This window comes from Zeus faber (assembly GCF_960531495.2).
Source record: "Zeus faber genome assembly, chromosome: 14".
Lineage (NCBI taxonomy): Eukaryota > Metazoa > Chordata > Actinopteri > Zeiformes > Zeidae > Zeus > Zeus faber.
Window position 1 is genome coordinate 10014687 of NC_137200.1, and position 25007 is coordinate 10039693.

The following is a 25007-nucleotide window of genomic DNA, read 5'->3' on the forward strand; positions in this document are numbered from 1 at the left end:
AGGGGGTCCTTTCTGGGGTTTTTTTCTGGCCCCGGAAATTGACGGGCACTAGAGTGAGCAGTTCAAATGCAGTAAATGATAATTTCCCCCACTCTCTCCTTCCGCCACGGTCTCGATCCATTGCATCCTCAATCCCCAAAACTCTATCCACTGACAAATGTGTTTGGGATGACCACTGAGCACAGCTTTCTTCCTTGAACTTCAACAGATTCCAAGCAGTGATTACTCATTTTCTCATTATGTCGGCAAACCAGGTGAAAAAGCGTCACTTCCTGTAATGCACCTCAAGTTTGCAACAGGTGTTTGAAGAAAAGTGGAAGAGAAGCTTTGTTAATCGTTGAGCCATTATCAAATGAATGTCCAGCGGCCTTCCCCAGGTCACAATATCCATTGATCGTCCGCTTCATAGTGTCCACGTCGGGGTCTAGTTGCTTGCTCTGACCCAGTCATAGGAAGAAGTGTAGGGCAGCTGTTACATGAGTGAAAACAAGACAAGGCCACAGCCTCATCTCTTACTCTTGTGCGCACACACACTCCCTCCCTTCACTCCAATCTTCCAAAGCCTATTTGCTAAACCCTGTGAGAGGTTGAGAACAAAGCCACGATCCCTGCAGGTTCATCTGGAGGTTTCCGGCGGTGCACTGTAGTCCAAATGCGGCAGAACGCCAGCGGGATTTTTAAAAGACAATGACACAATTTTTAAATCGGACACAAATGCGCTTGGCGGTAAACCCATTTGGATTAAGTGCTGGTTTTTAGGTTTTTTTTGGATTAATTGATCTTTGCTGTGTATTTTTGAGTTTCTGCCAGCCTGTGGTAAATACCAAGCCAGTCTTTTACAAATAATTAAACAAAATACACAAACAGTTTATAAAAATACATTTATTTGTATTTCAATCAAGGGCTAATCATGGAGTCCTTTGTAGGTATTTTTATAATTGGCTTACTAGAAGTGCACTTTTTTTTCTATCATATATCATAAAATCAAAAACAAGATGTTCTGTACATTGCAGACATCCTAGTAAACCGATTTGGGCTTTGTGTAATTGTGTACTTTCTGGGAGTTTATTCAGAAGTCCTATTTCGCTTGCTTCTGGTTTCAATGTGTGATATAACTATTTCAGCCTTTTTCCACAACCCCCATCTGCTTCTTGGGATATCAGTGGAAAAAAAATCTAAGATTCTTTTGTTATTTCAACACACAACCGATTCCAAGTGTTTAGCAGAGCAAACAAGTATTTCCATGAGTCTTCAGCACGAAAAAATACATGGACCGTTTTTCAATACCAAGTACGCAAAGTCCGGACTTGCGATCTTGGTAGTTCAGACTTGGCAAGTTCGACTTGGGAGTACAGACAGACTCGGGAGGACGCAGGACGGTCATTCAGCCAAATGCATTCTGGGTTACTTGGCTGTCCCAAGTCCACACAAGTCACCACCGATGCATCCTCGATTAAATGGGCGGAGCAAGTCCACATCCGGGCATTTGGACTGGACTTGGCTTGATGCGTACTTTTAATTGGAACAGGACTTGGGCTGCGACTGATGACGTTTCACAAGTCCTTAAGAACACAAGTACAGAGAAGAACGCAGATTGAGAGAGGGCCATAGTTCTGGTTGAATGGAAACATCCAGCTTCTCGTGTGTATGCCAATCAAGTAGTTATTCATAAGTGGCATAAATGAATCAATTGATTGATTTCTTATTATTCACAGGGCATTACATTTTGAGTCTGTTGAGGACTGTCTTCTCCACAACTCTCATATCTGAAATAATTTAGCTTTCCTTTGCAATGTGAATTTTCGGTTCAGCCCAACACCGGAACCCAGCAGGTGCCTACGTTTTAACCGCTACCTCCAGTATGTTTCACATTGTTTTTATTATATGACGCAATTTACTGCTTTTAAAATATATTTATGGCAAAAAATGACTTATGATTATCCAAGTTGGCGCACCCGCCAGTCGTGAAATTAAACAGTTTCTTCACACTCATTCTGCCTGTTGGCGACTACAGCCTTCTGAAGGCTATTGAGCGAGTCCACTAACCATGTAGAATAATCCCCTACCCTTAGTTTCAATGTTGTCGGCTCTGTTTGCCCAGGAGTTGGGATCAGAAAGTGTAATTAGCTCGAGGCCCTTTCATTTCTTTATGAATAACCTCCAGCGAGCATCTTTTCTTCCCCCTATGTCGAACCAAATTATATTAAAATAAATGCAGCCTCTGAAAGTCTGTGCTGCCTGTCATGGCACCATGGAGGAATATGGAGTGGATGTGTCAGAGTTGCGAGTGTTCCCCGTCGAGAGCTAAGATTGCCAGACGTAGCCAGCCAGAGGGGGAACGACCGAAATGCAGTACGTAGGAGTGTTAATTAAGGCAGTCTTCTCTGATTGTGAGCTTTGTCTAAGCGCGCTCATCTCCTTTCCGCGCCTGTCTTAATTGAATGTGTGCATGCGAGACAAATTGTGTGTTTGCGTGTATGTTTTTATGTTAACGTGCGTGGTAGCCTCTTTTGGAAAATGCGCTTGGCCCTTTACATTCATACATCATTCTAACCACTCAGAGCTTCACTCCAGCACGTTAATGACCACAGAGGGGGGTCTGCAGCAGAATTATTGCAAAGTATATTTACTGTACTCCAATGATGATAATGAGATTTGGTTGTGAGACTTAAGCTTTAGTTAATGTTCAACCAATGGGTCCTTATTGTCAGCCAGAGATTGCTCTAATAGATGGCCTTGCCATGAAAAAGTTTGGGAACGCCTGACCTAGTTGACTTGGGCGAGAGGGTGCTGAGTAATGGGGGCTGCAGCACTCTCCACATGCACACACACACACACACACACACACTCACTCTCTCCATCTCCATCTCCCCTCACCCCTACACCTTCTCAGGCAGATCATCTGCGATGCCGGCGTTCGTTTTCAATCAATGAATGCCAAAGGCAGTAAATCAGGGATTAAGGTGCAGCGCAGTGCTCAATTCTGCATGCTCACCGCTGATTCAGCTCATCAAACCGAGAGCCAGAGCTGTAGTGAAGCCATGACACTCACACACACACACACACACACACACACACACACACACTCAGAGATTTAATCGTCGCCATTGACCTCCCTTAGCGCCCCCAGATTAAAAACAATTGTGCCTAAGCACCGGTGTGACTCTTCAGATTTATCGCGCCGCGCCATCGCTTCATCTGTATTTTTTTCATCAATCGAACAAGCCCATCAAGAGAAGGCGCTGCTGTATTCAGATATGCCCCTTTTGCACCAAGGCATTTTGAGGGCCAGATCAGAGCCGATGCCTAATCTCAAACCAGTTGCTCATGTTTCGACAGCAAAAGAACTGGTTCTTGGCCAGGAAAACTGGTTCTAGAGTACCACCACTACGCTGCTGGACTAGAACAAACCAACCAACCAAAAACCGCTTTCGTCAGGGGCTAGGGGCAGAGACAAGCAAGCCCGACCAAAACATAGTGACTGCCATTTTTTTTCCCGGTACAGCTTCAGCAGGATGGAATTCATGGACGTAAAAAATCTGGTCTGTGGACCTCTAAAGTGGACAAATTTATCATATTTTATTGAGTCGGAGCGCAGTTTTTCTTTAAATTATTAGAAGGGGCAAGCTGCAAGCTCTGTGGCTTACATAGACATTTACATGTTCTCTCCGTCTCATTACCTAACCCAATAGAAATCGGTGGAAATGCTGAGATAAAATATGATATTAAGACGCCAAACATAAGATTAATAATAATCATAATAATAATCATCATAATAATTTAATAATACAGGTACTCCTCACTTAACGACCAAGTTCCATTCCTACGACTAGGTCGTTAAGCGCATTGGTCAATAAGCGAGGACCCACCCCCTTACCGTTATTTCAGTTTTGGAGATTGCAAACGCTAATGTAGTGAATACTGACCAACCGCGGGATCGAGACTGAGACTGAGAAAGGTTAATGCGCGATGAGAAAGGCATATGGTGCGTGCATAAGGGCATACATGTGCACGTGCATGAACGTGCGTAACGGCATTCATGCTGTGACGTTATGACGTGGCTCTCGGGCCCGTTTTTCCCATGGAAAAGCAAACTGGTTCTGAGAAGGTTTGCAAGTTGAACCAACTGTGAACCGGCACTAGAACCAGCCTAGAACCGGAACAAGGTTTGCATTGGTGGAAAAGCGGTAACGGAGAGCCCCAATTATTGCTGCTGCCCCCCCGCGCCCCCCCACCCCTCTCTCATGGGTAGCGACCGTCCAATAAGGCTGGTGGCTCATGCTGCCAGAAGAAGAGTTCCAGAGCATCTCGCCATACATCTGATTTTGGTATCCAGCCGGTTTCGGGGAGCAGCCAGAGTCAATTCCGTCCCCTGGGAAGTCACTGGATTGGTCAACGGATGCAGGAAGTGTAGTACCATAGGAGCAGCTCGGAGTGGCTGTTGCAGTTTTGACGAGGGCTGTTAAAATCATGACCTTTTTGTTGATGACTAATTGTCATACAAAAAATTGCAAAGTGTTTTCTTTTCATTTAATGCCACCATCATAGTACAAGCCTATGAATGTTTAATAATCCACATCCACTTTCTGAAACGTGGATGTGGTACGTTTGATAGAACAAAACATTTTACATTTTACAATATCGCAATTAGCTTAAATAATTGCGATCAGGCCATTACATCATAATTTATTGTGATGGCTCTCATGTTGAGAGCCATCACAATAAACACAATAAACACAATAAACACACATAAACATTTTCTCGTTTATGGACTCAATGTAGATAAATGTGTTTTTTCCGTTTTGCTACATCGGCCCGCTTTCTTTTGGGCTGGGGGGGGGGGGTCAATATTCTGGAGTTTTTAAACCTAATTCTTCTCTTTTCAGACCTGGAGAGATAACACAGACATGTTCATCCCCCCATTACTGCACTTGTGTGAGCCACGTAATGATGTTAATCTTACAAATGACCAGGGGAGATGTCATCAAGTGTTCACCGCGGTGGGAAAAAACCCTTAAAAATAAAAACGTCTCTTAACGGATACAAGCAATATGTTTCTCACTGCCGTAGGGGGACTCCTCAAAATTGAAGTTGAACTTGCTCTGGGCAAGTTTTTCTTCCTTTGCCGCTGCTCTGTTTGAGTGGTTCTGAGGAGATGAAGGGAAGTGGAACTCTTCTCGGAGCCAATAGGATTTATGGCGTGCTCTGTGCCTATAGCAAACTGAATTTAGCCAATCCCAAAGCCCCCGTCCCCAGCCCAGCACCCACCCACAGAATATTACAACACATCGCTTAACTGTGTGTGTCTGGGCCTGTGTGGCTGTTGCTGAGCACATGTGTTCAAGTCAGAGATGTGAATTTGGAAAGGGATAAAGTAAAGTACAGGGTCTTTAGTAGAGGGTGTCGAAAACAGAGCGGTTATTCCAGCACACGCTCTCAGTCCCCTGAAACAGTTTTATCCGACAAAGTCAAATACAAGACAAACCAAATGGTTCCCCTAATTCTCGTCTTTGTTAATGATGTTAAAAAAACCGTCCTACAGGCACCGTTCAAGGTGTCACCAGCACAGGTTCACGGCAGTTGTTCCCAGGCTACTTTACACTTTACTTACACTTTACTTTACTTTACAAAGAAAAGAAGCGTGAAATATTTACTCTGAAACTATTTCACCGTCCGCCATACTTACGGGAAAGGAAAGTATACGCTATGTCATCATTAGTCCAAAAATATGTTGCATCTTTTCTTTGATACTCATTTTTCGTGTTTTATTTATTTATTTGTTTCTGCGTATGTTTCTTCATGCGCAAATTCAATTAAGCACAAAAACAGGTGGAAATCAACTTCAACAGTCAGTTTGCAGACATTTTAGACCCACTGTACACTCTTAAATCACTTAACAAAGCCTGTTCCACTGGCGCTAAGAATGATTTTTATTATTTAATGCTTCTTCCATCTTTCCAAACTTGGTATATTATTGGACATCTTGTTAATGGGACCAAAGCCAACACAAATGTAAAACCACAGAGACACACTCACTTACTGGTGATTCACCACGGTGAATTGGCCCAGATTCTAACTTCTAACTCTGAATGGAGGGTTAGAGTGAGTAGATGTTTAAATATACTTAATGACAGGCAGGTATCTGAAATAGATGTGATTGAAAGGCAGGTAATCAAGTCATCAGTGTCGACATGTGGTTGATTGAATTATTTATTTTGTATTGAATGTTTAAAACTCCTTGCGGATTACGGCATGATTAAGAGCAGTGGCCTTTAATGGACTGAAGCCCTCTGCGTTCAGCGGAATCGCATATATGAGTTGTTCTCATGTCAAATTGGACATTTTCGTTTTACTTTTTTTCCTGTGGAAAGAAATATCTCCACAGCGCCCCCCGTTCCACGTGAGCTGGTATGAAAGCACTCAGCCATCGCACGATCCCGCTGGATCTGGAGATGGGAAAAGATTAGAAAGATTGGTTACATCACAGAAAGACTGGAGATAATTGATTTATAATGCATTAGCTGGGAGCCTTGGCACGCGGCAGAACAGAAGAGGGGGAGGGATAGAGGGCGTATCGGAGGTGAGTGCCAGGGGTGGGAGTGTGCGTCTCAAAAAAGATGACACATGCCCCCAGTTAAAGCACCTACGGAGGGAAGCAGACAGATTAATGCCCGATTCCCGTGGAAAAGCAAAGACTAATTTCTCGAGTGGTGCTAATTTCACGACACATCTTTTGTTCACTTGCATCACACCTCCAGTCATCTGTCACTTTACCAACCAAGGATAATATAGCGAGTTTGGAGGTTATAATAGGGCCAGGAAATGTGACTCCATTAAAAAAAAGGCCACTTCCCCTCTGCATTGAATCAAATGGCAACTTTTTAATTCTTGTTCATAGTTCGAAGCATGTTAAAAATATCTATATGGCTGAGAGCAAAAGTGAAAAAAACAATAACATCATCATATCACCATGCATTATGTATATGCCAATGTAAAACCTGATAAATTGTCCAAAATGGATTTGCCTGAATCGGACCGATTATGCTCCTTTTTACACAAGTTAATATGGTCCCCAAAGATGAGGTCCCAAGGACATGTCTTTTAAGTTTGTTGCTGAAAATACCACCCAGATCATGCATTCAAGCCACTCTAACATGCCTCTACAACCCTCTTGTTCCAAAACGGGCTGTTTAAGTGGGAGGAGTGTCTGTGAGCCAATGGGGTTTTAGCACAAGTTCCGGGTTCTATGAGGCGATGGCGTTTGAGTATGGCTTCCATGTTTTATTCTTTTTGCTCTGTAACTTTCACTTATTTCACCTGGTGGAGACATCAGTCCACCAAAATCTGTTTCTGAACAAATTTGAGCAAACAAATAAGCAATCCAGTTGTTGAATCTTCAGCCATATAAGATCTACAAGGCATTATTTAAAAGTTAGTTCAGACTATATTTGGAGTGCTTCAAGTTTGTGGGAGACACGGACCAGGCCTCTCGGACGCGGGGATCTTTTGTTTCATGTAAACGTCGGAAAATAAAATAAAATACATACAATAAATACATCTACAATAAAACACACACAGTTGTTTTTGTTTGGAGAAACGCACAGCTCGGATAGGCTTAAGCAGATGACCATATACATAAAACCTGAGCTGATGTCAGTTCGCGCAGAGAGTAGAAAAAACATTTGCAGACCGAGCAGGCTCAAGTCTGAGCGTTTTGCTCACAGCAATTACTTTGTCATTAGTTTACCTCATTATTTGACACTTTGGTCATGACTTTGGAACATAAAATATATGACAGCAAGTAAGGAAAAGCATAATAGGTACCATTTAAGTTTTTTTCAAAATAACTTTGAAGACTATGGAGGTGTTGATGCTTTGTTGTTTTTCTGGCCACAAAGCCAGTAACAGGTAGTAAGGATCTACTGTACTTTTGAGACTCTACTTTTCTGAATGCTGTGCTGATTACTTTACTATTCCAAGTGAACCGTTCAATATGTGTAGGACATGAACCAATATGTATATAGAGTATTCAAAATTATTGACTAAAGCAAAATGGAAAGAGAAGAATTGAGAAAAGCAAAAGAAAAATCACTATATGAAACATTTATATTTGAATATAAATAGAGTGGACACTTTCGGAAACTATTCTGCGAGTTGAAGCCAATTTTGTTTAGGTTTTTTGCTTGCACATAATTGCATTCTGGGCTTTTCTTACCGCCGGAGCTCCTTTCAGCAAATCAGATTTTGCTGTGTTTTGAGTCAATCCCATTCCCTTTCCCAATGCAGCTTTCCTGTTAGGGGGGCAGTGGGTAGTGCAGGGGGCAGTGGCTCATTAGGTAGGGCATCTAGTAATCGGAAGATTGCCGGGGAGCGTGCTCCTCCTGGGAGCGTGCTGATGTGCCCTTGAGCAAAACTTAACCCACTAACTGCACCGCTACATGGCAGCCCACTGCTCCTAGGTACGTCGGTTACTAAGATGGGTAAAATGGCTTTCATTGCCTCAGTACATGTACTCTGTACAATGACAATTATTTGAATCTATAACATTTTTGTCTGATTAATTTGACTCTGGGGGTAAAAGGCCATCATATTATTTAGCAGGTGCTTCGTCATATGATGCATGTAAAAGCAAACGATCTTGGTTTCAAAGTGGCAACATTGCAGTGGCATACATACTGTATGCAGCCTATTTTTGCACATGCTGTATATACAGCATAATATCCTTTGTGGGATAAACGCCACTATTCTATTTTTCACATGGGAATAAAAACACTGAGAATCAAGACAGAAAATCTTTTTGACAACATTTCTGGTACATACTGTGCTTTTGATCTTCCGTGACAACGGCGGTATTGGCACGGCAACAAGGTTTCTATTACCTGAAAGCTGATAGCGACCGAAAGAACCGCTTTATTCAAGGTGATGAACACAGCATTTCTGTTTTTTCCTTGAGGCTAGATCCTGTAGAGAACAAAAAAAGGGTCTTCCGCCATGCTGCAAGGCTGTAGCCGCAGCACGACTCGGCAGTCGACCAATCTGCTGACGTAGGCTCTCTCCGTTCACTGGGGCGATACCGTGCCCCACATACACACCCTCATTACCAGAGAGGCACACCGCTGTGTTACACGGACTAGAGAGGCAAATTATGCGTTAGCGCACTATACATTAAAGTTAATGCCGGCGTGGCACACCGACAGCGAATAATGGTTTTTGAATGTCATCACTGGCCCTCATCTGCACTTTGCAGGCAGGGCATGAATGCCATTTTTCTTATTCACTTAGCAAATTATTGTAGCTTTTGTAGCTAAATGTATTTCTTTATAATTATTGTCATTTATTTGATTATTTATTTATTTAAAAATATTATCTGCAATGTATATTCCTATAACCAAGTACACTTTCATATACGAGGAATTAGTGGTGGTAGTGTATGAGGTTGGTGCATTGCTGAACAGACAATTGTCATAAAAAGCTTAACAGTCTGATAAAATAAAACAGAAATAGCCACGTATCCAAAGAAGGTTGCCAAATAAAACAAAATTGCCAAATATACAAAAATATGCAGAACATACAAAAAGTTATTCTACAATAGGGATGCAACGGTACACGGTATGTTATCGAACCGTTCGGTATGCCCCCTGCAGTTCAATAGGCACACCTGAACTGCAGTATCACGGTAGAAGTCCACCGGACACGTTGGACTTCGTGGCGCTGTGTGCCGTCAGCTCCACCGGCCACGTCAGCCATGCAGGGTCCTCGCAGAGCTGCGCAGCATTTCTCTATTTTTATGCGAGAGGTCTATTTTTTTTTTCAACTGCAGCCTTTTCAATATAAACATGAGATCAAACTAAGTAGAAATGCTTTCGTAAAGAGTGCAATCAATCAATGTGCCCAGTGGGAAGCAACCCCTGGGATCGCCGTGCCCCTCTTTTTTACGAACTTCTCGTCACCACGTCGTTCAGGAACGATCCGGTTCTTTCGAGCGGCTCTTTTGTAGGAATGAAGGGAGCCGAGTCTCGCTGGGTGATGAGCTGCTCTTTTCCATGTCAACTTTTACAGTTTTATGTTGTGTTGTTTGTTTAAGTTGCCGTCTCCCGCCACCGGAAAATGTTTCCCCCTCCATGTTACATTCAGAGATAGTCTATGCTCCTCCCTCGCCGGGAGGTGCCCTGTCTTAAAATGAGCGCACCCGCTGTCACATCAGGTTCACAAAGTGAAGGCACACACACACTGGTCTGACTGAGGTTTTACTTCAATAAATTATTTTACTGTTATTTATGTGTGAAGAATAGTGTTTATACCTGTTCTACACAAAAATAACAAACTATAGTACTGGTTTTATTTATTTTTTATTGTCAATTTATTTATAAATTTATAATTATTAACGAAAATTTATATTTGAATTATCCACTATCCTATACAGCTCCCCTCCAATCAGATGAACTTGTGCAAATTATAAAAACCCACCAATAAACTTGAACCCCCATCTCTCCCCTGCACGGTAGTCATACACACCGAGCATTACACTAGTTATTTGTGGCAGACTACTATAAAAAAAATGCTTACACCTTTTCGCTTAAAACATTTTTTTTTTCTTAAATATAAAGATACCGTACCGTTACCGTGGCCCCAAAACCGTGATACATACCGGGCCGTGAGCCCACTGTACCGTTGCATCCCTATTCTACACACAGGTAAAGTTAAAGCGAGGCCGCCGAGAGCCGGAGGTGATTTAGAATTCAGCTCCGTTTCCGACTTGCGACAGGAGCCAGGGCTCAAAAGAGAGACGGGAGTCCGGTCCCAGGTTAAACAAACAGGAAGTCTTTTCGCCAGATAATTAGACTCTGAGTGTTTGACATGCTCTGTAAAAACCCTATAATGAATTAGTGTGTCTGTCAGTGTGTATCTTAAAGTTCAGGAGAGGCCCTTCGGAAGATCCCGCTGCCGGGGCCCCCTGAAGTCTGAAGTCAGGGAGGTGGCGTCCGTGACTCGCTCTATATTCTGAAAGGACTTTGAGAGTATATTCTAAAGATCTCTAGTTCCTAATGTGAAAGCCCGATTTAGGTTCTGCGCTTTGATCTAGGGTTACGGTGATGAACTTTTTACCATCGTACTGCCCTGCTGCAGCTTAAATGCAGTCCAAAGGGGCAAACTTTGAAGCCTTAAGAAAATATCTTAAATATCTTACCTTTTTGGAAACCTGGCCTGGGTTTAAAAGTCGCAAACTAATTCCTTAAGATGATGACTCTATTTAACTGATTAAAGCCAACTATTTAATTTATGATTTCACACATTTCCTTTTGTTACTTTTTTTCCAAAGTATTTTTATATTCGTTTTTTAGGTTATACAAAATACAATTTGAAATACAGTGTGATATATTTTGACAAAATCCAACGTGTAACCCTAACCGATTGCACCATTACAAAAATGTACATGAAGTTCAATGCAAAGTATTATTAACAATTTCTAAACACACAAAGAACACAAATGGGGTAAAAAAAATGGAAAGAAAGAAGGGGGTACAAAAATATAATTAAAGAAACAAAAAAAAAGGGGGGGGGTGGTGTTGTATCTATACATTTGAAATGTCTGAGGCTTCTCTTTTCTTCCTGATCCAGAAAAAGTGTAGAAGTTGAGGGCACAGCCTCTTGTAGCGTAACATTTTTTTCTAGGGTCAGATGATAATATAAGATCTCTAATCCAATGGAATCTAATGGAAAGTTGGAGGAAATCTTTCTTTCCATTAAATCAGTATCCTAGCCTTCTAGGCCAGGAGCATAGCAAAACCTATCCTATTTTGACCATATTGGTTGAGACAGAAAAGGCTTGTCGGAACTGTGCCCAAACCTTCAAGGGGTGCTTCACCACTGGGTTCATAGAGTGTCTGGGTAAAGGTTCAGGCGGCGGGAACTTGGAGCAAAGTGAAGCATTTAAAGAGGCAGGTCCACATGACAAGTTCTCTGACTATAACCATTTTGGGCCGCTATCTTGTGATGAGTTAAGCCTGTATAACATAGCGGCAGAGTTTCAAGTGGGCCGGTACCGGCACTATGTTTTACTCTTTGGAAGACCAAAACTACTCACAAACTGCAGGTACTCTGTTCTGCTGTCGGAGCGCACTATTTTATTTTACTATCATAATGGACAAGCTGCGAGCTTCAGCTAGGGGTTGCCATGACGTCATTGACCATCTATGGACCCGGACGGGGGATTTCTTTAGATCGTGGGCGTGTTTGCACTTTCTATTTTGCATCCTTTGGGTGGAAACAGCTGGTTTCACTTATTACCTACCTATTTGGATTAGAAACTCCATGTGCAGGTCGATAGCAGCAGGAAGTGATTCTGCGTTCCATGGGAACTCAGAAATCTGTCATTCGAGCTGGTGTCAGCGAATTAACATAACATAAAAACTACAGAGTAGTTTAAAACAACAGTAGACATATATCTTAAAATCTATTGTTCACTGTCAGTGGTGCGCACCACTGACACTGGGAGATTGGCTCCTTTTTTCTATTCCAAGTACAAGTTGGTATTTTTCAGAGTTCAGACTTCAATGGAACACAACATTCGATGTACTACACACATGTGAAAGGAAAGACAGATTTATAATACCATATTTCCTCAAATTGTGATCGGGGCCTTTATTTACCTCAACTGCAAAGGGTACCAGACCTTTATTGGGTGCAGGCTTATATTAGAGGCAGGCATTTATATCTAAGTCCCTGTGTTTAATAAGTATATTTGATTCATATTCATATTTTAGCATAGATTTTAAATAAAACTACCATCCGGGTGCCCTGCCTTGCAAACACATGTATGTTGAAAAAATTTGAGAGCTAGTGGCTACCCTAAAAGTCACACTTAAGGTAGTAGCCAACAGGGGAATTACAGTTTTCCGAGTTTGCCTTAAATGTATCACTTCCTGCTTGGAGCACTGGAGAGCGAGAGTGCTCAAAACGGGGCATTTGCCCCAAGAAGCGATCTGCGATCTGCTATGCAGCAGTAGGAAATGGAGTAAATTAAATACATCTGCAATAGTGCTGTAACAGAATGTAACTGATCCGTACGGATCTCCCCCCACGGTTCAGAACGCAAAATTTAACCATCATAGTGAAAAACAGAAGCCCGAGCCACAGGAGCTGGAGCTCAGCTGCAGCGCAACTTGTGCCTTCTAATAATTTGAAGAAAAAGTGCGCTCCGATTCAATAATATATGATATGTCCACTTGATATGTCCAATATGTCCACTTGATTTGCCCACTTAAGAGGGCAGAACAGAGACCGGCAGCTTGTGAGAAGTGCCGGTACGCACCGGTGCTCGCGCCATAAAAGTAGTTAACGTTATGGATATGATTTGGATTGTGATATCGAAGATAAGATAATAATGTTAAATGGAACATGATGCTGTGATATGATGAGTAGAATTAGGAAAACGGTCAGATTAGAGAAGAACATGCAGAGCGCACACAGACGTGGTGGGCGGAGGAGAAGAGATGCACTCGCAGTAGTGTTGAAAAGTTTGTCTCTTTTCAGTGAGCAGGATGATCTATCTGAAAAGGTCTTTGCTTTAAGTGTTTTACAGAATGAATAGAAAGCAAAGTTATATTTGTCTCCATTTTTATCTTTTTGTTTGCTGATCCGAAAAATGATCCAATCCATGACTCAAAACCGTGGTCAGTGGCACCCCTAATCGACAATAAAAACACACTGTTTTTATTGGCTTTGTTTGGGAGCGGAGCTCCGCACCGGTTCAGCGGCTCCGATCAGCTTTTCCCCCGGTCTGTATTTGAGGCAGACTTTTATTTGCTTGTGTAGACCATGACTCCGGCATTTATTAGAGACCCAGTTTTTATTTGACTAACGGTTTTTATCTGAGGAAATACGGTTTATTCAGCTTCATTAGAAAATATTGCTTCGGGACCTTAGGGAAAGAGTGCAACTTTAGAGATCACCAGGATGTTTATTGAGAGCGACCAATGGCTGATCATCTGGTTTCCCCTGGCAAGAAATTATAGTCCCGCGTCATCAGACCAACCATTCCCACCTGACACCACCTCACCTCCAGGTCCTATCAGCCTTCCTGGCCACAGGGACATTTCTTTGGGACGACTTTGATGTCAATGTGTTTTTTGTTTTTTTTACTTCCTCCAAAATGTGAACTTCAGCAGACACAGCATTCACTGCTTCCATTATTGTAGCCCAAACCATTTTTTAGAAGTCAGATAGAAAATCTGAGCAAACATTTAGGCACATGAGGTGTGTTTTTACAGTTGGGAAGACGTGTGTGGGAAATCGATCAGGACTATATTAGGCTCACTGACATATTCCCACACACCTCGCTCCCCATGGAAAGTTAGAAAAACCAATAGAGCTCCATGCACTACAGAGAACAATGCGCTGGCTGTCTGGCATCGTTGAGTACCAAACTGGAAATTACCCTCTGGAGAATGTTTGACGACTGTGCCCGGCATTAATAAGGCTTGGGTGATTGTGCAAAATTCCAATCCGATTTACGATTCTATTGGGAGGGGTGCGCATAATATCATGGGGCAAATGTGGTCTTCCCATTACAGAACTAGAGGATTTATTATTTACAAGTAAAGTATTTATACAAAAACCCAGCGCACCCGTGCATCGCTGTCTGGAGGAGAAATAAAAACTTTAATGCAATTCTCTAATGTGGATGTTGGCGCATCAAGAAATAGGAATATCCGTTTATCATTCGATCATTCCACACCCAATTTAGAATCCAAAATCTAAACCTGAATCAGAAGTTATTGACTTTCTTTCCTGCATGCAGGACCAAGCTGGCCTCCGGACCGGGAAAGTGTCTCCGCTCCCCGCACCTGAAGGCCCGATGCACGCGCCCCGGTTATGTTTAGGTTTTTCATTTTCCATACAAGTGAGAAACTAAGGAAACTAAATAAATTCCATATTTAAGAATAGGAAAGAAATTCCATGTATATGATCGTAGATGATTCAGACAATCCACTTAATAATGAGAGTTAGAAGAATACATACACAACAACGACAGGGAAAACGTCACAGTCATTTTTTACACGCAATAGAAGACCACTTTTACGCAATGAACATTACAAATACTCATTAAATATAGTAAGCATAATGAATCCAAAAAAGCTCTGAGCGGAGAGGGCGACTGGGAGAGCGTGACTCTCTCCCTGTCACCCTCTCCACTCCCACTCTGATCGATTCAGAGCGGGGAATCAGTTTCAGAACACGGTAAACTGCACTTACACCATTTGAATGTTCGGATTTTTCCTGGCGGATAAAAAAAATAAATCGCCTGTCATTAATGTCAATCGGCGATCGATGGAGGTTGGCGATGAAATCGTCAATCTGCCCAAGTCTATTTTCCCTTTGTCCGCCCGAGTGGAAAACGTGCCGTGCAGTCGCAGCGGTGTTAATGAGAGGGAGAGGGAGAGAGAGAGAGAGAGAGAGAGAGAGAGAGAGAGAGAGAGAGAGAGAATGCATGGAAACCCCAAAGCCCCAGTGTAATGATTAGGCCAAGTGGTGGGAGAAGGAGTGACGGAGGCAGTTGTCAATCACCTGGTGTTGGTTTTATTTTTCTTTCACAAGAACGAAAACAAAGAAAAACATAGTAATAATAACCCCCCCCCCCCCCAACTCCACCACACTTGGATAAGTCCACACTTGATTTGGACTCTCCCAGTTCTGGTTTTTCTGCAATCCTACCATTAAAACTGAAGTGTTGGGCTAGCCTCAGCCTCAACACATGGAGTCCAGGCAGACCTAAAGGGCATGGTAACGCCCCATGACACCCAGTTTCTTTTGGTTCTTCTTTGTGCCGCACACAACGCCAAAGGATCTCTAAGACAGAGCCGCTGCCAAGACAAGTGCCGACGTCTTTTCAAAAGCCTGAATTGACCTCCCACACGTATTATGCCACAATAGCCAACAATTTAGAAGAGTGGCATAAAATTAAACCCTCACACGTTGTAATCAACTGGACCTGAGGTTCCTTTCGCTGCAGGGGCTCAATTATCATAAGATGCAGTGCATGCTGCGCTTCCTGATTCGTGTCCCGATTCCTACATGAGCAAGTGATGGCTTGTCCAAAAGTGTTTGCTTCCAATGAAAAGCAGATGGGTGATTGGTCAAACCTTAAGGCGTTTGTTGTAAATCTTTCCATCTGGTGCCTCAAACACAAAAATGAAACGATGCTTTTCGTATTCAGTTTCATTTTCATTCCCGGAACAGTATTATTAACTGGTCAGACATGTAAACATAGATACTGTCCATGTGTTCCACGTGCGGTATGTGTCTTGATTGTGTTCTTTCAGTTATTTTCAGTGTTGATGTCCCTTACTTTTCTCGTAAAAAAAAAATTTGTTTGGCTTTTTGATACAGATTACCTTACATAAACTTCAAACAGAATCAGGGAGCTCATACCATCTGCCTCTGAACGCTCCTAACAGAAGCGTTGCCAGCGTCAACGCCGTGGCTGAATTGATGCCAGCGCTGGAAAAATAAAAAGGTTCCTGCAGCCCCCCCCCCCCCCAAAGAGAAAGGGTATCTTAATTTCTTTTCGGATCAAAGAGATATGACTCCGGGTCTTGAGTTTGGATATTTCCCCCTGAAAATTTTAGCTCGGGGGAGTTAAGACATCATGTACACACACACACACACACACGCACGCACATGCACACACCCCTCAGCCACGCAGCCGTGCCGGAAGACTCAAACCTTGTTCGAGAGTCAAATCAAGTCAAATCCCTGACCTAGATTCACTGCCTCACTCTTATTTTTCTTCTCCATTTGAGTTTGGATCTCTGTGTGTGTTTGTACATACTGTATAGTGCACCTTGAGTTATTAATGACATCCATAGGGCGACCGCTATATATGAATGTCACTTGGGCGCTGGCGACGCAATTTGTTGTTTGCTGTAAAAGCAAAAAAGAGACATAAATAAGTGCTGGTTGTGGTGGGGGTAGACAGTGAGCCGCACGCTGGTGAAAACTAAATTACGGCGTCCAGCTAGGTAATAGTACTATTATCCTTTATTTTTGCCTCCTTCCCCTCCCGTGACATTAACAACATTTAGTGTTATTATGCCAACATCTCACAGCTATTGTCGACTCTTGGTGAGAAAATTAGCCCATCACCATCTTACCGCTGTGTTTACCGCTGCCCTCCACCCAGAGGGCCTTTCTTTCCACCAGGCCCTTTCCAGTGAACGTCCCTATGGCTTCAGCTCCACGCCCCTCACACTACGCTCCAGCCGGAGCAGAATAACAGAGGCGCAGAGCACTTGCGGAGTCTGATCCGATACCATTTTTATGCGCAACGATTCGATGCCATGTCTTATACAGTTTTTCACATTTGTTTAATGTAGACAATCATTTTCCATTATAAATTAAAATAAGACCATTCTATAAAACTGGCATTGCTTTCCTTCAAATAGATATTCCTAAAAAGACCATGGAATCCTTAGTATTTTATGGTATTTTATTTTATTTTATCCCAAGTTAATTTATGGTATTTAGATATAATAATATCTAATATATTGTGATTCTGAAATAATATAATATTGTAATGTAGTGGCCCTGGACGCACTAGAGTATTGTTAATTGTCAGTTATAATGTGTTCTACTGCGGGTGGTTCCCAAGTCTCGTGGGACGGAATGTGTGCGTGCAATCTGGTGTAGGGGTATGTGTGGCGAGACGTTGTCAGAGAGAGAGAGAGAGAGACAGAAAGAGAGAGAGACAGGGAGCGAGCGGGAGAGCGTTCGTTAGATCAGTGAGTCTTCCGCGGAAACATTTTAAAGGGACTGTCCTGCTCCACCTTGGATCAGGACAGTAGATTGTGTAGAGGAGAGGGATCTCCAGTCCACTGGGCGTCCCATTCCCCATGTCTCCATACAAAACGAATTATTATTATTTTGAAAGTAACAATTGTTACACCCAATAACATAGTATTACATAATAGTAATATCCAATCAGGGCCTCTGTGTGCTACTCGGGTTCGCTGGCAGAACCAAATGCCTCACCATTCGTCACGCTCACACAGCCCGGAGGGACAAACGGAAGGATGAGAAAGCGCTCCCGAAAAAGCTCTATGGTTGGTTCCACAACAGTGTTTATTTGTTGTGTTGCTATCAGATTTTTTTTTTTTTCTAGTATTTCTAGTATCAATCACCATTAAGTGGCTGGATTTAAAGCTTTGTCCTTGTGGCAACTGCAAGACAATCACAGCTTTCCTGGAGTGACCCCACCGCACTTAAAACATAACTTAAAAACTAAGAAAAAGAAAAATGTCTACATGGATAATTAGATGTAAGAAAGCAAACTTTCTTTCAATTCTCAGGGCTTTTGTAATTTGGGTTGGAGGCAGCAGGGCAATAACCTTCCCCCATTCACGCCAGGACTGCTGATCTGTCAAAATTGCTCCATGCAGTCTGTCCCCCGGTGGCTTCCCCCACTGTCGAGCCAAATCCTGCACCTCCACCTTACAGGGTGCAAATGGGAATGTGCTGTAAGAGCAGGAACTTGGGCTGAACTTGAGGATTCTCGCTCCCAGCCGCCCGCTGGGACCGGACCCTGGCGCCGGTCTGCACACTGAACTTTCACAACCACCCCCATCACCATTGACAGAGGCAATCGAGAAATGGATATAGACTACTGCCAGTGTCCTCTTAACACATCTGCCCAACTAAAAATGGTTCCGATTTCTATGTTGAGTGCCGCAGCAATGAACAAAGTAGCAGCAGTGAAGAAAGAAGCGGACATAATAAAACCTTCGCACTCACTCATTTCTTAATTCCTTATACTACTACGCCTAAGACTTCTATTAGCAGGTGACGATGTTATTGGGAATGTTTGTCGACCAAGCGGGGGGACGTCTTCAATTTTAGCCGACTTGCTTTGTTTCTTAGACTTTGGCTAAACGTTCCACAGCTCGCAAGTAGTCCATTTTGCTGTGGTAATTACATTCCTTAAAGACGCCCTCCACTGGGTTTTCTTCATTAGTACCGTCTCTTGGAATCATGACTTGGACTATACAGATTGTTTTATGGGTAGGAGTGGTCTTGCAATTAGTCACCTTTCAACTCACTGAAACTTCCATCTGTGTGGAACCTCAAGCTGTCTTCATGAAAATGTATGTATGAAAATGTATCAGGGATGTTACACGTTGCAGTCACTGTGTTATAAGGTGTCCGCCACAGTCTGGTGAACCCCGCAATACAGGACAGTGAGTGACATCCATACTGTCAACACTGCTTTAACCCTCCTGGATGGATTTGTCAGGATACAAAGCTGCGTTTCTTTGGACAAAATAATAACCGGGGTACGAAGGTTGTCAAAAGTATCGATATGCACGTGGTTAAAACGATACAAACTCGATGTAATATACATTTGATAGTATCGAAAGTACCGATGCCTGAGACAAACAGATGTACAATCAGATTTTCAACCCAAAGCTGCACAGATGAAACAACGGCGACGATAATTAGCTGTTCCCTAACCTGTGGCCTTTACGTTAGTGTCAAAAATATCGGCTTATTTGAAATTCTTTCAATACTAATTTTCCGCACTATCATTATACCATTTGCGGCTGCGCTTCCTCGCTCTCTCTTCTCTCCGACAGCGAGTCGAGACACAGAACGCTGCAGTGCCCACACAGCCCCGCCTGCTCTCACTCACTCACAGCACTGTCGCCATCATCTTATTCTCTCCGGTTTGTTACAGTGGGACTAGCGGAGCAGGCTAAGCTAAAACGGCGGGCTAGCTAATATAAGTAAAAAAGATATTAAAATGTAGTGAAGCTAAGCCAAACATTCAAGTGTTGCTGCAGTCAGCCATGGTCCAGGATGTAAACCCAAGTGTGTGCACACCCTCATACTGTTTTATGGCAATATTTTACGCCACAGTGTTTTCACGTTATCTGCACGTGGGAGCAATGTAAACAAACATGGGGGAATGTGGCACTTCAGGACATTTCTCATTAGATGAGTTATTACAATATTTGCCACTCCTGTCTGCTACTGCGACAGGAGTGTGACTGAAATATGCAAAAGTTAGGAACCAATAAGCAGAATCGAAATGCACGTGTGTTATTGAATCTACGGCTTTTGGAAATTTGTAAAATAACACTTAAATCAGATTAAATTATGTTATATCTGTTAGAACTCTCTTGTAGATGAGCCATGGAAAATGAGAACTGTGTGAGTTTTCCTTTTTTATCAAGCACCCAAAAAGTTGTAGCATGAAGTGTTTGTGTCTCACTTGACATCGCACATCCTGCAATGTCACTATTGCACATGATTATATATCGTGCAGCCATAGCATTAAGAAGAAAGAGTCTTTATTAGTCACGCAACACACCACATGCTTGCACACACACATGCTTTTGATGGTGGCCGGTGAAATGGATTCTCTGCTTTTGACCCATCCTGGCTTGTCCTTCCTCCGGGGGCACAGCCAGGAGCAGTGGGCAGCATACGTGGACGCGCCCGGGGACCAGGTGATAATTGTCCATTGCTGGTCAGACAATGATGGGTGCATGTTTTTGGTGGGGGTCCTTACTGACGAGAGGTGGAGGAAACCCCATGTGAGCACATGCAAACTCCACACAGAAAGGCTCCTATTTGGGAGACAACCCGCCGGAGCACGGTGCCAACAGCGCCCCAGGGGGGAATCAAACCCAGGACCTTCTTGCTGTGAGGCAGCAGTGCAATGCACTGCGCCACCGTGCCACAGTAAGGGCAACTTTCAATGCTTCCCTCAAATGAAAGATTGTTACAAAGCAATGTGTTAGGGTCACTTTGTTATTTGTGTAAAACTCCCTTTTGCTCCTCCATTCTGGCTCTGCCGTTAATGCCGTTCATTTTTTTTTTTTGTATTTTCCTATCGGTGAGTCTGCTCACTCTGTAAAGCGCAGAGTCGACTAATTGCTTTTTGGATACAGGAAAGGACACTAATTTTCCAGACCCCAGATGTCTCAGCAATATTAAAAAACACAGTTTTAGTGTGCCTATTATGAGACACAAACGACAACTTTTACCGGCTTTACGTGGTGTGTCCGCAGCGGCGTCCGTAAGATCTGCCGAACCACTGCCGGCTTCGCTGACTCTACGGGAGACAATACCCTAAACAACATACTGCCAATCGATCAAACAGCAGTTCCGAATAATAAAATCGGACTCTGGAAGCAATTTCTATCTCCGCTTTCTGGGGGAAAAAAAAGGATCGAAACTGCGGAGCAAATGTAAAACAGACAAGAGGGAGAGAGGGAGCGCTAACTTCTTCCTTTTCTCCCCCACCATCTGACTTTCTCATTAGCCGGGCCTATCTCTTCTTCTCAAGAGAAAGTGACAGACTCTCGCATCCTTAAATACAGGCGAGGGTTCAGCCTCTCTTCTAGGATTGGCCCCCACTGGCAGGGCAATGATGGCGTTCCTTCACCGTCTGGAGTAATTAAAAACTCCCGGAAGAAGAAGACAGAATGAGGTAGCCTCAACTGCAGCGCGCTTCTACCGTGGAGCAATAACCTTTTCAGCTGAAACAAACAAATCACTCAGTGCAAGCGCTAACGGGGGGGCTGTATTTGCCCACTCAGGGAATGCGTGAACATTTGTTGTTTGTTATCTGGTCGTAGACGGGGAGAATGGTAATTGTTGGGGAGCGACAGGCCAGGCTGGGAGTTTACGCGACTGAATGCAAGCACTTAAAGCTGATTCTGTTATCTTCCGCTGCCATCTCCACTGAGGCATTACAAAGCAAGATGTCCTCTCCCACCAAAGCAGCAAGACAGAGAATGCTTGGGGGCTAAAAAAAAAAATGGGAGCTTTCTCCAAGTAGCAGTGAGTTGGTTGAAAGGGTCAAACTAATATCTAGTTTTAATAGGACACCCAACAACCCCTCCACCACCACCACCACCAACACCATTTTAGTAGGACTGTCATAACTGGGGTAACAATGATCATGTTTTTTAGTTGCTTTAGCAGAACACTGGAAAAGGATGCTGGCATGCCTTGCCAGGTGCTAGGCAGGAGTGGAGAAGTTCCCTCCTTTCTTTTCATTTTGCCCCCATGCTGTGGTAAGCAAACCATCAAAAGGCAACATCTTCCAAATTTCTCATTATCCCTTGGAAATAAATGGAGTACAGGGAACAAACAGTGCCTTAACATGTCATAGAAAAGTAGATATTTACAGTGCAGCCAACACCTCAAACCTTACTGTAACAACTCATTAGTAAAACAGTCTAATCTGAATAAGGACTGATACAGAGTGGAAGCCTCTAAATACCACAAAATTACCAAATAATTCTATTTATAAATGGAATATGAATGCCAGTAGTTATCCTAAACAAAATACCATCTTGCTCTCTTTTTTTTATCTGTTAACAACTTTGTGAAAAAAAAACCCCTATTGCACCTTTTTATGTGACTGGATTCCTCTGTTTTAAGGTTACTCAAGGGTCGTAATCAATGCAAACGCTGAAACACTGTTCTCCTGGAAACTAATTTTCAAGAGTTGTAATCTGCACTATATTTAATTGGATTTTGTTTTGTTAGCACATTATGAACCAGACTATAAATGTCATTTCCTATTCTCTGCTGTTGTAACCTTTTGGTGTACAGACGACTGCAGGCCAGCCAAGTTATCTGAATCCAGCAGTCCTTTGACCCTCTGCATTATATGATAAGGAGTCAAGCTGTGGAGGTTTTTATTTTTTTATTTTATTTCTTTGGTTGGTTTTAGTTCATCATTCAGTCACAGGAAGAAAAAGCAGCCTAAAAGGTAGTGATGCAGAGGGAGCGATATATGGAAAGAAGAAGCCTATAATCATTAATGCCCCCAAAACCCACGGAGCATTCCCTGGTTCATAATTAGTAAGATTTGTTGACGCCGAAGCCATCTTAGATGAGTTGTATCGTCTTTCCTGTTCCTCGGAGGCTGACAGCCTAATAGTCTCGGTGGGCTAGTTCAACAGCAAGCCTGAGACTAGAGGCTGAAAAAATATTTTCCACAGCTGAATACAGTCCTTATTAAATGCAGCTTCAACCTTTCTTTCAATACTTCTCAAGAACTGCTCCACTCAGTAAGCCTACTATATGTATAAACTCCATATTTGGAAGTAGTAGTAGTTGTAGTAGTATAGTAGTATTGCAACAGGAAAATAAAACCAGTAATAACCTGACTGAAGGATCTCATTCTCATTGTCTATATACAGTATTTACAGTATATACAGCCACAACATAAAAACCACCTCCCTAATATTGTGTAGCTCCCCTTCCTGCCGCCAAAACAGCTCTTACCCGTCGAGACATGGACTCCATGTGGTATCTGGCACCATGTGGTATCTGGCACCAAGACGTTAGCAGCAGATCCTTTAAGTCCTGGAAGTTTCGATGTGGGGCCCCCATGGACCGGGCTTGAAGGAAGTCAACACCATGGAAGTCAACACACATAACGCTTTGTCACGTTCCTCAAACCATTCCTGAACAATTTTTGCAGTGTGGCCTGCAAATAATTATCCTGCTGAAAGAGGCCACTGCCATCAGGGAATACAGTTGCCATAAAGGGTGTACTTAGTCTGCAACAATGTTTAGATAGGTGGGATGTGTCAAAGTAACATCCACAGGAATGTCAGCATTCAAGGTTTCCCAGCAGAACCTTGCCTAGAGCATCACACTGCCTCCGCCTGCTTGACTTCCTCCCATAGTGCATCTTGGTGCCATCTCTTCTCCAGGTAAATGACATGCACTCACCTGGCCATCCACATGATGTAGAATAAAATATGATTCACCAGACCAGGCCACCTTCTTCCATGGCTCCATGGTCCAGTTCTGACGCTCACATGACCATTGTAGGCGCTTTTAGCTGTGGACTGGGGTCAGCATGGTCACTCTAACCGGTCTGTGGCTACCCAACCCTATACACAGCAAGCTGCGATGCACCTTGTGTTGTAACACCTCTATATCATAGCCAGCATGAACTCTTTCAGCAATTTATGCTACCGTAGCTCTTCTGTGGAGTCGCACCAGATGGGCTAGCCTGGGCGAGCCCATGGGCACCCATTACCTTCTTCACTGGTTGTCCTTCCTTGGACCACTTTTGGTAGGTACTAACCACTGCATACCCCACCAAGACCTGCTGTTTTGGAGATGCTCTGACCCAGTCGTGTAGCCATCACAATTTGGTGCTTGTCAAAGTGGCTCAGATCCTTACGCTTGCCCATTTTTCCTGCATCCAACACATCAACTTCAAGAACTGACTGTTCACTTGCTGCCTAATACTATATCCCACTTCACCTGTGCCATTAGAACGAGATGATCAATTTTATTGACTTAATCTGTCAGTGGTTTTGATGTTGTGGCTGTTTGGTCTATAATCATGTTTGCCTTTGTTCCAATGCAGAAATGCATCCATGCATTCATGGTTTCTACCTTGAAAATCAGTTCATGCGTCATTCATTTACTCATCCTGGTTCCTATGCATTCCTTTTATGACTTCCTTGCTTTATACAGCCTACTCTGCCACTGTTTTTCTCACTTAGAACTCTCCATTAGTACTTTCCATTCTCAGATTTGGTGTCACAAGTGCAACTGAAGGTGCTTACCTTCATCAATTATTTATGTCTTTCAGTTAATTTACATCATGCATTAAGTGGTAGCTACTTTGTAATTTTGGTGTCTTATTTGATGTAAAATTAAAGTGACGTTTTGTCACTACGATGCTGTAAACTGTGAGGTAGGTTATCAATCTTCAAGAAGCGATTGTGAGTTTACCATTTTAACAGTGTAATTGTGTTTCGTGCAATAGAGGCTTTTAACCATAGCGGCCTATTATTTTCCCATGGTGTGGTCAATCAAGAGTCTTGTCCTCCCCTCCAAATTAAATTGTTTCCTCATGCCTTTACCCTAATACCAGCAATCTTGTGTATTTAACTTTGAGTAAAAAAACCCCAGCAAGATGGAACGACTCAACTTTGATCACACCCTGAAAGGTGTGGTAGCAAATA